The 14937-nt window shown below is 36.8% G+C and overlaps 1 protein-coding gene across 8 annotated transcripts in view; it reads right to left on the reverse strand.

The window, feature by feature from the left end:
* The window catches only part of cracdla (cracd like a), a 163704-nt gene that overhangs the window by 109482 nt on the left and 39285 nt on the right, over positions 1-14937 (reverse strand). For 5 of the 8 annotated variants that reach the window (XM_039743924.1, XM_039743923.1, XM_039743922.1 and 2 more), the window contains exon 1: positions 13370-13569. The exons of 1 other annotated variant lie outside the window; for it this stretch is intronic. The gene's annotated coding sequence lies outside the window, so the exon portion shown is untranslated. Of the gene's footprint in view, positions 1-11753; positions 11883-13160; positions 13183-13369; positions 13570-14937 lie in introns of those variants that run through there. 2 more of the 8 variants (XM_039743921.1, XM_039743920.1) reach the window with 2 other exon arrangements.

Below are 14937 nucleotides of genomic sequence, written 5' to 3' on the forward strand. Positions count from 1 at the left end.
GTGGCAGTACTATTTTATCTTCCTGTGATCAACCTTCCATTGGTCCTCTCTGTCCACTGGATGAGCTCCTAGTTAAATCAAAGAGTGGTGCCAGGGTCAAAACTTAAAATAGTGCTTGGCTTTGGAGCTACTCTCTTAAAATGCTTGTGATATTCCAAACGTACTTGTTGTATGGTCACTGCAGCAAACACCATGTAAAACAGGCGATACTATCTTGTCCAATAAAGTGAAGTAGACAATAGATTTTTGCAGAAGATGAACTTATGGATAGAACTTGTGAAATCTTACTGGGTATACATAGGGAAAGGAATTTAAGGCAGTCAGGAAATTTTACACTTTTGATTTTGGGTTACATATTGGGTTTTGACAATTGGTATTTCTGCCATTCTGGTTTTAACGTCAGCTTGTTATTCGACTATGATTTTATGTTGTTCTGTGCTCCATTTCCTGGTCTAATAAATCTTACCAGTCATTTTGAGATGAGCTTTTCAACCTACTCAAAACAGCATCAGATATTTAGAGTGATGGCACGTTACATTCAGCATCCTATACTAAAAAAAAACTTGTTTTCTCATATTTATTTTTCTTTAGGACTTTATCTATATTAGTCAAATTCAAGATCTCTGTTATGACTTGTGACCTCGACATTTTACAAACATGTTGCCTCCTTACAGATCCTCTTTTTTGGCTTGGTCCTTTTGATTCCTTCATCTACTGGTCCTTTTCATATTCACCTTTTTAGCAATATCCACTTTTTCCAATGCAGTGAATACTTCAATATCCCTAAAGAAAAAATTTATCTACCTATTACACCTAATCAGAAAAACCATTGGTTCAACTTATCCAACAGAAATATTTTGCAATTGTGAAAATGAATTTCAAGTAGGGACGTTATGATACCAGAATTATTGAACTCGAAACTAGTACCAGTGAAATTGCACAATACTACCTATTCATTGCCATGACATAAAACAGATATCCCCTTCAAAGTGTTTTTATTTAAAGCACCTCAATTCTTCAATTGAACAGTATTACTACTTTTTCAATAATAATATTAAGAATATGTAAATACTAACAGCAATGACAGCATTAAAATACTGGTATATCCATTAAGTAGTTACCCAACTATCACTTAAATAAACTACTATTGGCATTCATAAAATATCAAAATACAATTCAGGGCTTGAATTTTAATGTATGATAAACATGGGATATCTACCAGTGTAAAAATAAGTAGAAGGCATGGTATATACTGGGAGGATTTCATCACAGGTTTATCTTATGTGAATATTCTAAATTTATTCTCTGACATTTTCTCTTCAGTAATTGAAAAAAATGGTTAAAATAAATAGCAAAAATAAAAAAATCAAACAATATTTTATCTGTCCTGTTGAATTAGTGAATTCCAATTCAGGCTATGTTTAAACAAACTCTTTCTAACAACATGCTCCTTTAGCTTTATACCATTTTACATTTTAATATTAGTATTTACATCATTAGCTGGTTAAAAAAAAACTTATTAAAAAGTGGAATTTAATGAATGAATCAAACTCATTTACATTTGTCCAGTCTACCAGCTTCCTATTTGAAATTAAAGTCAGTTTTACAATATTTAAAACTTTTGTTTTACTTTGCCCCTCTTATGCATTTCTGTTAACACAATACATATTGCATTAACAGGGAGATGTGAATTGAACTTTGAGGCACTGAAACAGTAAATTAATTTTATTTTGGCATTAACGGCTCATTTCCTCATCAGTGTTGAAAGGTCAAATGGCCATTTCAACTGAAACCTGCTTGTTACAACTGCTGTTAGCAGCACTGCCAGAGTACAGTTTCCTCCCACATCCTAAAGTCCTACATGGATGATTGTGGGTGCGTACAAGGTTTCCCTTGCAACTCTGAACTGTATACACCAGATAGAAAATGAATGGTTGATTCTAATCTTTGGATGGACATCAGTAGATGTGTTTAATGCAATCTGGGAATGAATGCAAACCCAACCACTCTTTTATCGGAATTGTGTAGGACACTGTATTAAAAAGTGATTAATCTTACTATCATTTCATATCCTTTTATAAATTAAGGACACTACTAATGTTTACAACTCACATTTTAATAGTCACATCATTGTGTGCATAAATCTACTTCTGAACTAACTCCATAATTAAATAAAAATGACCAAAATGAAAGCTTGTGTGTGTTTTGGATTTTTTTTAAACAATAAACACAGTTCCAACAAAGCTCTGCCTCAAACACAAAGCATTTCCAGACCTGATCTCTGTGTTTTTTCTTTCAACATGTGTTTTAATTTGCTAGCTATTTTCATACATTTTTCTCAAATATTATTTTCCTTTCCAAAGTAATTTGTCTACCTACACTCACACGAGTTCAGTACTGACTTTTATTTAGCAATTCCTAAAATGTAAAAACAGCTAGCACAATTAACATTTTCTGAACTTTGATACTGACTTGTAAACGAAGAATCAATTTTTGTGACATCCCTAATTTTAAGTATCTTAGCAGTCTCCTGAGTAAGACTGAAATTACTCAGCAATAATCGTTGCACATAAATTGGTATATTGTATTGTCTGAATTTAGCTCTGCGTAAGTCCATGTGAGATGAGTTCTGATATTTGCAAGAATGACTGCCAAAAAGTACAGAGTAGAATGTTTCATACTTTAAATGTTTGAATAGTAGAGATGAGTATGAGAACTCAGCTAATGTCATCAGGATGTACTCCACATTGCATTGCTCACAGCTTGTCCCTTCGCGAATAGTGAACTTTAGGGAAGCTACTTCTAAAGGTCCTTGTAATACAGTCATTGTAAGATCATGGCTAACCATCGCAGTTACCAAAATGTGCAACTTGTGATGGATCATGGTATGATTCCACAACAATACAAAAATATATAAAATTGTGCATTTAAAAATATTGGGCAACAAGAGAAGAGGCTCTTTGAACTTTAGAGCCAACACAGATGTCTGCTCAACATTTCATGCTTGTCATAACTTCACAGTGGAAAAAGAACACAAGTGGTGTGAGACTGCAGCTTATTCTGCTGAACTCCACATTGATTAGCTGCCAGAATGAGGCTGTGACATTGAGGTGCTTTCACAGTACAACATGAAATTTGGAACTGACACGAAAATTCATAATGGGATTTTGTGATCAATAAGCCCCTGCAATGAAATTCAGGAATTGCATGCTTTCCCACTTGAAGTCATGTTGAGTTAAATAGTGTGACATCAGTTTTGGTAAGTGCCTTAAACTTAATACTGCTGAAATATGCTGATGTATGGAAATAACTGGGCACCTATGATTAGTTATGCATTCACTATCAAAAGTAGGATTTGAAGAAATCTGCACTTTACGCATGTGTATGATGGCAGTTTAATACCTGAAATCATACTATTTATAACTTCTAAATTATTGCTGGTCTATTCACACAATGTGACACATTTCAGTATAAACTGTTTTAGTAAACCTGGAAGATAAATTACAACATCAATTTTGCTTCAAGATTATTAGACTAGTACAAGGAATAATCACTTAATCCACTAAAAGTACTTTAGAAATCTTTTTTTTTTTCAAAGTCTTACATGAGAGAAAACAAATGGACTCCGAAGATGCAATTGTGGATGTCCTAATTTCCAAAGGAACAGTACAGTTTCTGTAGTCTCATTTTAATAATGCTGGTTTGGCCCATAATTTTATATTATTTATACTTGATCCTTTTATCTTTTAAATTCTTACATATGAGAGTGGGTGCAGTGGTTAATATAAAAAATGGCACTTTATTTTTTACATATGAACTGGAAATCAACAGCATTCCCTCTATTACATTTCAGCTTTACAGATCCAAGCACTGTCTCTCCTGGGATTTAGGTGTTTTATGACATAAAAGTACATTTAAATATATGCATATTTACTAAGGAGACAACACTATTACCCATAGTTACATATAAATGTCAAACACCTGGTGACAGTTATATTATCAAAACATTTCATTTGAATTTTGCCTATTTCAATGACAATATTTCTGGACTGCTTGGTCTCTCACAAGTAAGGGCATTTCTAACTGCCACCCACCACTAAGAAATGTTCTTTATTATGAAGTGGTTTCTTTTAAAGACATTGCGTTTGACAGCTCTTTCCAAAACAACATTAGAAAAAGCAACAACAGCAGGTATTAAACCACAAGGCACTAAAGGCAGAAAAACAAAATGCCTGAAGGAAGAAAGTAGATCCCTGTGGGTTCAAAGCCTCTTGACTGCCTCCCCTCCTCGCACTGGGTATGAAATGCATGTTCACAGAGATATAACTCACATATGTACACTAAGTGCTGGCATGGAGGAGCTTTCATCCCTGTGAAGTAAGCTAAGAGTCAAAGCAGGTGATGAAAAAAGCAGCTGAAAGTTCAGTTTCAGAAGGCAGCAGGCTCAGTCAGGTCTTCTCACACTGTTCAAATCCTCTTAATGGAACTGAAATCACGGGTCACTTCCCTGGGTAAGCAGAGAGAAGACAGTCTTTTTCTTCCTAAAAATTCATACTCTGCCATCATTTACTTGTCTATCACTAGCTTAACATGTTCCTTCTGTTTCTGAGCCCTGTTGACAAAACCATTCTTATACTTAGTCCGTGGAACTGCATGCTCTTTCCTGTACTTAGTACTTTAGCTGACTGTATTGTATTGTTCATACTAGAAGATTCACTTCTTTGTTAAATGGTGTAATTTGAAACAACCTGCATTAAATGGCACTTGGTGGGTTGGGAACTAAGTCTATATGTAAAAACGAAACAGCAAAGCAATCACCAATGACTGAGCAACTGACACAAGTTTAAGATGACTAAATAAAAGACGAGAAAAATCCAGTCTTTTCCACAAAACATGCAATTCAGTCACATTTGGCAATTAATCAGACAGAAGAAAACAATCAGAGACTGACTATAATTTTAAGGAGGGAATGAAAACAAAACCGATTGCCATTTTGAACAATGCTGCACATCCTCTATTTGACACATGATGGGAGGCTTGTGAAAGATCCACTTTTAAAGTGTGCGAGTATCTAGGACCACTTCTCATGTGACTAATCTGAATGACACATCAGATACTTTAACTCCTTAGAAGCACACATGAGTCTGTTCAAAGATTTTACTTGGACTAAAATTGAACAAGATATTCTCTATCCTGGAGATATCTGGCTGCCCTGCATCCAGGAGACATTCTTTGCAGACACTGATACTGTTACATGCACACAAGTTATATGAAAAGTACTGTGAGATTTTTAAAAGGACCGGAGGCCTCATGCATAACGGCTTGTGAAGAATTCACAATAAAACATTGCATATGGACAAAAGCGGAAATGTTTGTACGCACAAAAAATCCAGATGCATAAATCTGTGCGAATGTCAACTTCCACGTTCTTCTGCTACATAAATCCCGGTCAGCGTAAAAAGTAACGCACATGCATGCGCTTGCTGCCACTCCCCAACTCCTCCCAGAATCACCCCTCTTTGAATATGCAAATCAATATAAATAGCCCTTAAGCTCAGCATTCTGTGAAAAGGCAATGGGGAAAGCACAGGGGGAAAATAGAACAATTTCAGCGAATACCAAGTGGAGACAAGGAAAAACGTACTATTTGTTGTTTTAAACCAGCATTTCTCAACCTTTAAGTATTTGCGACCCAAGTTTTCATAACAGTTTTAATCGCACCTCCTTTTTTGAAAGAAGCCCACTAATACCAATTTGTTCTTTTTTAATTAATGATATATCATAGATGCATATTTTATTATACCTACTTAACTTTTATCGACATTTATCTAACTCTGTATTTATTTTCCTGCTTTCAGAATGTAATTTAAGTTAATATGTTTTGGTTTCAATAGATGTATTTTTCATATTTTTGATTCTTGTTTTCTTTTTTTCACATATTTGCGCCCCCCCTTTTTGTTACTTCGCGTCACGCTAGGGGGGCCCGCCCCACAGTTTGAGAACCACTGGTTTAAACAGTGATATAATCAACAAAAGGAAGTTGATGGAGCGACATAGAGTGTCGGCGAAACTCGAAAGCTGAAGTTCACTACGTCGTACAGTGTCCGAAATAAAAAGAAGTTGTCAGATATCAAAGTAGCCATGAAAAGCTGAGTCGTAACCCACCGTCTGAGTTTTAGGGTACAGAGAAAAGAAAAAAAATAGGGACACAGGGGGGAAAAAAGCTCAAAATGTCAACTTTAATTTCGAAGTTTATTTTGTCATTAAAGTAGAACATCATAAACTTCATCTTAAAATAGTTTAATTTACTAGTTTCTCAAATCCCATCATAACTAAAGTAGCATGTTAAATGCTTTGTTTTGTATGTGTTCTTCTATGTGTTCTGTGTGTGAATCACTACATGTTTCTTAAATGGGCTTTCTCTTCTTCCGACAGGACACAGAATCCATTGCATTCACAATATTACAGTTCTCTGAATAATTAAAATACTGAGATGTATACTTGATATCATTTCACTATTCATATCATATCAATTAAAACATGTATTAAACATAAGAACACGGTGGCATAGTGATAGTGACGAACTGCGAATCCAGAGATTGTTCCTCACACAAGATGCTTGATGCGCGACCTTCGATGAAATAATTTATTGTAACAGTACTGTCTCTTTCAAACGTACTAACCCCCAATTCCTGTCCTTCCTTTTCTTTCCCCAAGCACCCAATCGCCACACAATCAGCTCAGTAATAGATGCTAAGCCATCTGTAAGCTTAGAACTCCGATTCTTCAAAACTTTTAAGGAACATTGAAATATCTTCGTAGTACATGTTTAATGATTCTATCCATCTATCCTTACAGTGTCGCGCCAACCCCAGCAAGAAAACAGCACGAGGCAGGAACAATCTCTGAACGGGGTACCAGCAAGTGCTGTGACACTGCGTCCTCATATGTTTAAATTATTTAAAATATAGATCATTTAAATGATGTTAACATTTTATCTGTATAATGTAATACACATATATTGCTGCATTTCATCTTAAAAATGATATCGTCATCATATGTAAATATGCGCTTTATAAAGTGGCGCAGGTTGTGCAATATTATAACTATCACAAGTTTACAGTGAGGTAATTGTACTTATAAGTAAAAACAATTCTACAAGGAGCACTTGATGGACTGATTGATTGCATTTATAGTTTTTTGGTTGAAACTGTTTCTGAACCGCAAGGTCAGTACAGGAAAGGCTCTGATGCATTTGCTGTATGGGAGCAGTTCAATAGACAGAATGGTTGAGGCAGCATATGCTTGATGCTGTATACCGATAATTCTCTTTCTGATCAGCTGCTGTAGAGCTGTAATTCCACACTCAGATACAGAGATATAAATACTCAGAGTGGTGCAGTGAGAGTAATATGGAAAGAGATGATCCGTTGTGGCAACCCCTAACTGGAGGAGCTGAAAGAAGAAGAAGAAGAAGAAGAAGGTGCAGTGAGAGTAACAACGCTAAAGCAGCTATGGTATTTAGAATAGTTTGGCTATTCTGTGGACCATTCTATTGTAACAGGTTAATTACAATCAGATGCCTTAAACCAGGGGTGCCCAATACGTCGATCGCGAAGGTAGTGCAGGTAGATCGTGTTGCATTCAAAAAATTTTTTTTTTAAATGTTAGTCTATCATATATCCTCCATATGGCATTTGCCACTTGATTGACATACATGGAGGCCAGTCTGATATCTCTTTTCTTCTAACACACTGGTTATCCCGCACTCACGATCAAAAGCGCGAGATACTGCAAAACTCCGGCTATCTAATTGATCTAGTTAGCCTTCCAATTTATATCGACTAAAGAAGGGATTAAAAAAAAAAAAAATTGGTTATAGGCTGGATGTGGAATTGGAAGAGGATTTTTTTTCTCACAATGTCACAATCGAAGTGCGTTTGCCTGATCTATCAATCTATTACTGCTATTCCAAAGAAGGAAAATGTGGAAAGGCACTTTCGAACTGTTCATAAAAACTGACTTCCTTCTGAAAAGCGATCTGAGAAAGAGAAAGAAGAGGGAACTAAAATCACAGTTAAATCGGACAGCTGTCATTTTTCACCTGGCTGAATTCCAAAGCAAAGGCAGACACACCGAAGCATCGTTCCAGGTGAGTCACTCGATCATTAAGCATAAGAAGTCCTTCCAAGATGGAGAGATGATAAAAGATGCCTTCATTGAGGCAAATATCTAGGGAGAAATTCCTGATGAGATTTCAAGACCCCTGGCCAGAGAAAAAGGAGTTTCTCCTTGTCATTGAACATGTAGAATACAAGCAACTTAATAACAATCAATGGCTGCTAAACTTGGCATTTTTCTTCCCGATCTGACCAACATGTTGAATGAGCTTAATTTACAGCTGCAAGGAAAAGACAAACCCATGGTCAATATGATTAGCTCAGTTAATGCTTTCAAATGAAAAATGCAACATCTGTCCTCAAAGCTGTAGCACCTTGATTTGGGGAACATCCAAAACCTCACGTCAGAACTGGAGACCCAATGGAAGGTGTGTGCGCAACTTGGCAGTCTACGCTACACAGAGCAGATGGATAATTGTCTGTCAGACTTTATCTAATGGAAAAAAAGTAACGATTCGAGTGTTGCCCAATGTAGCGGAGTAAGAGTAGCGTTTCTTCTTCACAAATGTACTCAAATAAAAGTAAAAATTATGGTGCTGTAAAACCAGTCTTAGAAGTACAATTATTTTAAAAAGTTACTCAAGTAAACGTAACTCGGTACTACCCACCTCTGATACTCAGCATATATATATAATTTCAGTGTATATGATAAAGCAGCATCAGGGATGTGGAGCTATAAAAGAAAGAAACCACACTGAAATAAAAGCACTGCTTTGATGCTGGGTGCCGCCAGTTTGCAAAACCAAGCAGAGAACCTGCATATGCCAGGGCTTGAGCTAGCATGAAAATGTGAGTGGCTTTATGCCAAGTTTAGGTTTTATACATCGCGATTTGAGTGTGGAAACGGGTGTACACAACATTTTTGTGTATACGCACAGTTTATACACGAGGCACCAGGAGATGAACATACAAGCCAATGAGTGACGTCTGACAGGCAATGCAGATAAAAAAAAAAAAAAAAAAAGAAATTGAGTACCAAGTTAAAGGGAGGACCAAAAAAGAGTTGTCTTAAAGACAAAGCCAAAGTAAAAATACCAAAATATACCACTCTACTTGTTGTATAAGATAAACCACCATAATCATAACATACACTATGTGTATTGCACAGTAAATTGATAACATCTTAGAGTGTTTAAGATGTTTTATGAAAAAGCATTTTGGAGAAAAAAATTTAAATTACAAAAATTTTCAAGGAATATACATAAAAATAATGCAAGAATATGGTAAAAAATGATTTATGCCATATGATATTTATATATGCGTATGTATTGAATTTAAAATTTAGAATCATTTTACTCCATCATGAAACATGTTTTTACAAAACACATTTTTTAGCTTTAAATTATATATTTTTATTTGTACTACTGTATAATACAATATCAGTATTGTTTTAAACAATTAGATTGAATGTATAATTTTCTAAAAATTAGGTTTAAAGCAAAATTAATTCATTCTATAATAAGGTTTATATGTGAGAACCTGACAGTTCTGTGAATCTCAAAGGGTCTGCAGTCAGAGTATACAAAATTCCCAGGTGTGTGTGGGTCATTAGAGCCAAGAATTGGCACTGGGTTCAGAAGGAATAGCCAGCTAGAAAAAAGCTGCTGTTTTGTGCCAAAAAAAATCATCAGACCTAGCTTAGTGGATCCAGATAAAGCGCTGTTACCACAGCTTCACATTAAGCTTGGTTTAATGAAGCGGTCTGTCAAAGCCCTATCTAAAGATGGAGGCTGTTTTATGTATTTTTGCAAACAGTTTCTGGGTTTTTCTGAGTCTAAATTGAAAAAGTGTATTTTTGCCGGACCTGAAATTAAAAACTGATATCTATTGCAGAAACACATGGTCTGATGAGCAAAATGGAACAAACAACTTGGGTACCATTCAAAGAAGTAATTTCTAAGTTTATAGGGAAAAAATTAAAATTAACGAATTATAAAGGAATTGTAAGGAATTTACTAGTTAAGTTTAAGGAATTGTCTCCAGTTTAATAATGTAAAATATCAAATCTTGCCAAAGAAAGCAGTAACTAACTACAATCATACTGAAAATTACAAAACAGAGGAGACAGAAATACAAAGCTTTGCTGAACTGTTGAATTGACTAACAATGATTGTTGGCCTGTCTCAAGATCTGAGCTTAAACAAAGTACTGAAGAGTCCTTCCATTTTTTCACTTAAGTCAGCAGTTAGAGCACTGTGAAAGAAAATTGCCTATGATGAATGCACATGTTTACTTAAAAACTCCCAATTTTGTCATAAATATTGGTGAAGGAGCCAGTTTGACAATCATCAAAATCTTACATCACACATTACAGGTAGCTGTTTTCTGAAATAAAGTTGGTGGCTAATAGAAGTAAGGTGAACACACACAGTTTTCCTCTGTCTTGTATAAGAGATGCACATGCACAGTAAAAGATTTTTTGTTTTTCAATATAAATGTCTTTTAAAACTTCATTACATTAATTTCATAAATCAACATCAGATTTAATCTGTGTGAACCCATGCAAATATCAGATAGCAACTTTCCCTTTCTATTCATTGGACTATAAGAAAAAAAGAAAATTCCATTTCAATCTTATTTAAAATTTTAAGTACATTATTGTAGTATTTGTTTATTAAAATACAGTTACTTATGTATTCATACCAAAGTATGAAAAGGAGTTCAATATTAATATTAGTCATCAAAAAAAACATTGTAAGGCATTCTTTCTTCATTAAATACAATTTAATAGGCTGTTTACCTGTGCTTTATCACCACAATTTTCACATTCAAAGCAATGGGTTTTCAACATTTTTTAGTCTTTTCCAGCTATTTCACTGTCATTTTTTTGATCCAGCATGCTCAAGAAAATGGAACATATGTGAGCATCACATGTCACAAGCTGAATAAATCTGAGTGTGTGAACATAGCCTATGCTGTAAAAATAACTAAGAAGGACAGACTGTAACTACCCATCATCAACATCCAGTCCCAAATCAAACATCCAGCCATGCTCCAAAGATCCTGCCCCAATACATGCTGAAATGAAGAATACTGTACTTAGAATTACTGCAAAGATTGTCCAGTATTAGAGTTCTTTAAAAATCATTCAGACTCGGTTTTTGTATGTATATACGCAAATGTTTGTAAAATGATTGTTAATACTTTGGGGGTTTGGGCTCATGTCCATTTGGTTTGCAATGAAAAACTCTTTCGGGTTCCTGAAATGTGATCTGTCAGCCCATACCCTCAAAGAAGAGTAATTCGGGTTTATCCAGTTTCTGTCTCAGTAAGGTTGTTTGTCAATTGTTGTGCCCATTTGCTAGATATTATAGGCAATAAAGGTAAGATCACATACCAACCAATGCTGTCATATTCTAGCACTTAGTCTGGTCCCAGGATATTTGCTAGGTTGACATTTTTAAGCATAATTACTCTGTTTTCATCCCTTATAACACTGTTTGCTAGTTTGTATCCATGTGTTTTCTAAAGAAATTCTTCTTGGTCAGATTCTAGGTGATCAACTTCTTTTCTTGGTGTGACCGGCAACATTTGACACAATTGCGCTTACATGGAAAGTTAGTTCAGATTTACCTGTCATCCTATCAGCATGTAGTTGGACTGTGGGAAGAACTGTACACAAAAACAAAAAAATATGGCAACTCCAAACAGCAAACACCTCAATCAGGGATCAGCCATGAGGAGGTAATGCCACATGCTGCCATATAAATGAAGGAGTCATCTATTTTCTAAAACATGCTTTTTCTGTTTAGGATTGAAAAAGCAGACACATTTCTCAACAGCGACAGACATCACTGAAACCAGGGAAACACTGAACAGGATGTTAGCCCATCACAGGGAATGCTCAGGCACATAGCTACACTCAGTTTCACTTCACCACTCCATAAGCCTTAAGGTGGCTTTTTTATTGGGGTAGGAAGCCTACATGTGCACATATGGAACTTGACACCGTCTTACTTCAAGTAGAAATTAGGTATTAAATCACCCTTGTGTCTATTTTCTTGATGCAGCTTTTATAAGTCAAGAGTCAAGAGGAATTGGTGTCTTCCATCATACAAGTAGAGCATATTCATACACATTCAGTTTGAATTTTCTGGTCACCCTAATAACATGGCTTTGGATTGTGTTCTCTGGTAAATTTCAAGCACAATATACATCACAATAAAAAATCAAACTATGAGGAGAAAATGCAGTGCCACTTTGCCATTGACGTAAATTATAGGCTATAAACAGTTAATCAATACACTTATACATTAAGTGTAATATTTACTAATAGCATTCTTGATTATACACTGCTCCAGCTATCCACCAACTCGAAAGGTCACTCAAAAACATTCAACATGTATTACTTGGAAAACCTGGGAATGAATGCAAAATACCCAGTTACAAATCCAAACCCATTTAGTCAATAGCTGGGACAATACATCAGAAAGCCAAATTGTCCTGTTACCTGAATCTTTAACTTCTGCATAGCACTGCTCTGCAATTTAACAATACACTGTCACCTGTTCAAAACTAAAATGTGCAGTAATTGTGACACCATACACAAAAATAAAGAATTATAAACTTTGCATACAGAATGCGTACAGGGTGAAACTATAGGACAGCGCTACTGAAGTGCATCTCTTAGTCAAGAAGACCTTAACAAAGGGTTTGCTTGGTGTTAATAAGACATAAAACGTCAATGGTAACACTGAAATAGGGCCCCTGTAGTTCATGTATTAGTCATTATTGCTACGTAACACAAACAAAGGCTTTGCTAGATCTTGTTATGCAGCAATAAGTGACTAACACATGCACTACAGCAAACGTCTAAAGTACTACTATGAAAAGTACAGCATGCACTGCAAGCTGAGATTGCTGCTACAGCGCCAAATAATAATAAAAGCCATCAATCACATTCGCTAATCCTTATTAGATTAACTACTGGAGTTAAAAGGCTCTCCTTCCTCAGAAAAAGAAGAGGAAACATTTTCTCACGTGAATTGAAGATGACTGCCAGACAAAACTACAACATCAGCTGAAGACAGACAGACAGACAGACAGACAGACAGTGCGGGAGTCTTGAGTGTATGCCTTCCCTTTGAGCGGAGAAACTGAAGCAGCTGCGGGGGACCGGCCACCCAAGGCCATGCCCTACCCAGTCGTGTCGGGAGAAAATGTTTACAGGAAACACCGTGGCTCCTTACCAGGTTTGGGAGGGGGTAGGGTGCCCTTCTCTACCAGTCAGCCATCAGCTCCACAGACAAAGGCAGCCTCTGAGCAGCCCAAGCGGAATTCCCTCGCTCTGCAGCACTGGTTAGTAATTTTGGATGCCTGCAGCTGACAAAGCAGCCCTAAATCGGAGCATTCGGTGCTCAGCCAGCACTAAGCACTTGTGCATCAACTCGGTCAGTTCCTGCCACAGGATGATTTCATGAGCGAATGGAGGGGAAGAGGGAGTCGGGGGTTGGGGGGGTGAACAGCACCACTATCCATGTGTTGCTAGGAAACAAGGGAGTTTTTGACCTGAATTCTTTGCTAAGTTTAATGTTTCCCTGGGAGCACAGCTGCTTTGCTTACTCTCACTTTTTTCCTGCAGAACTCATTATTCTTCTCATTCATGTATATTTTTCACATTAATCTTCTTATCGAAAAGCATCAAACACACAGCAGTGCAATAAGGCACGTGGGCAAATGCTTTGAGCAAGCTATCTGCATTGCCATTTTCTACTGGGCACAGTGATTTATAAATGTGACCGGCATCCCGAGAGGCTGAGAGCTTTAATACCAGTGGTGCCTGGGGCATTTGTCTGCCTGCTTCAGTGCATCACACCCCCACTGCATTAGTCAAATCAGAGAGATACCCGGCTCTATTGCAGCCAGACTTATTATGCTAGACTGTAAATATCAGGTACATTGGTTGATTTGCTACTTGCCATCTTTCCAGGGAAACAAGAATGCAGAGATTTTTAAATGATGAAGCCCTGCAGTTAAATACAGAGTGACAAGCTACCTAATGAAGCTGCAACATGACAGAGCCACCACAGGATCTTAGGGAAGGTTTCATTCAACCAGATCCTATGAAGGGGACAGCACTGAAGTGAAATGAATTTGAATTATGTCATATATTTTGGGATATTGCTTACTGGATAAGCTCTAGGTTCCTGGGTTTTCCTTGTGGAACCTCTCTGGGTTCCTGCCACATTCTAAAGACATGCAGGTTAAGTGGACAGAAGAATCTAAATTGACCTGTGCAAAGACCTGTGATGCATGGGCTGCCTTGCTCCTGATCCTGCTGGCTTCACAATGATGCTACAATTGGTTCTGTAAATGTAAGGTAGGATGACTGACAGAAAGATTAACTGAAAAACCTGGAAAACATTAAGAGAGGAGAAGTCTGTACAGCCACACTACTCCTGACCTCTCATAAAACCCACTATAAAACAGCACCATAAAGCAGTCTTAATGTCACCTGGTGCCATTCATTTTAATCACCGTAACAGCGCTTGAAGTGTTAGACATCTAGGTTAGCGGACTAGTCTTGGTTAACAAGCCAAAAAAGTCATGCAGTCAGTCATTATCCAACCCACTATATCCTAACACAAGGTCACGGGGGTCTGCTGGAGCCAATCCCAGCCAACACAGGGCGCAAGGCAGGAACAAATCCTGGGCAGGGCACCAACCCACCGCAGGGTACAGGCATACACACACTAGGGACAATTTAGGATCACCAATGCACCTAACCTGCATGTCTTTGGACTGTAGGAGGAAACCC

The sequence above is a fragment of the Polypterus senegalus genome, chromosome 2, assembly GCF_016835505.1.
Source record: "Polypterus senegalus isolate Bchr_013 chromosome 2, ASM1683550v1, whole genome shotgun sequence".
NCBI classification, from domain to species: domain Eukaryota; kingdom Metazoa; phylum Chordata; class Cladistia; order Polypteriformes; family Polypteridae; genus Polypterus; species Polypterus senegalus.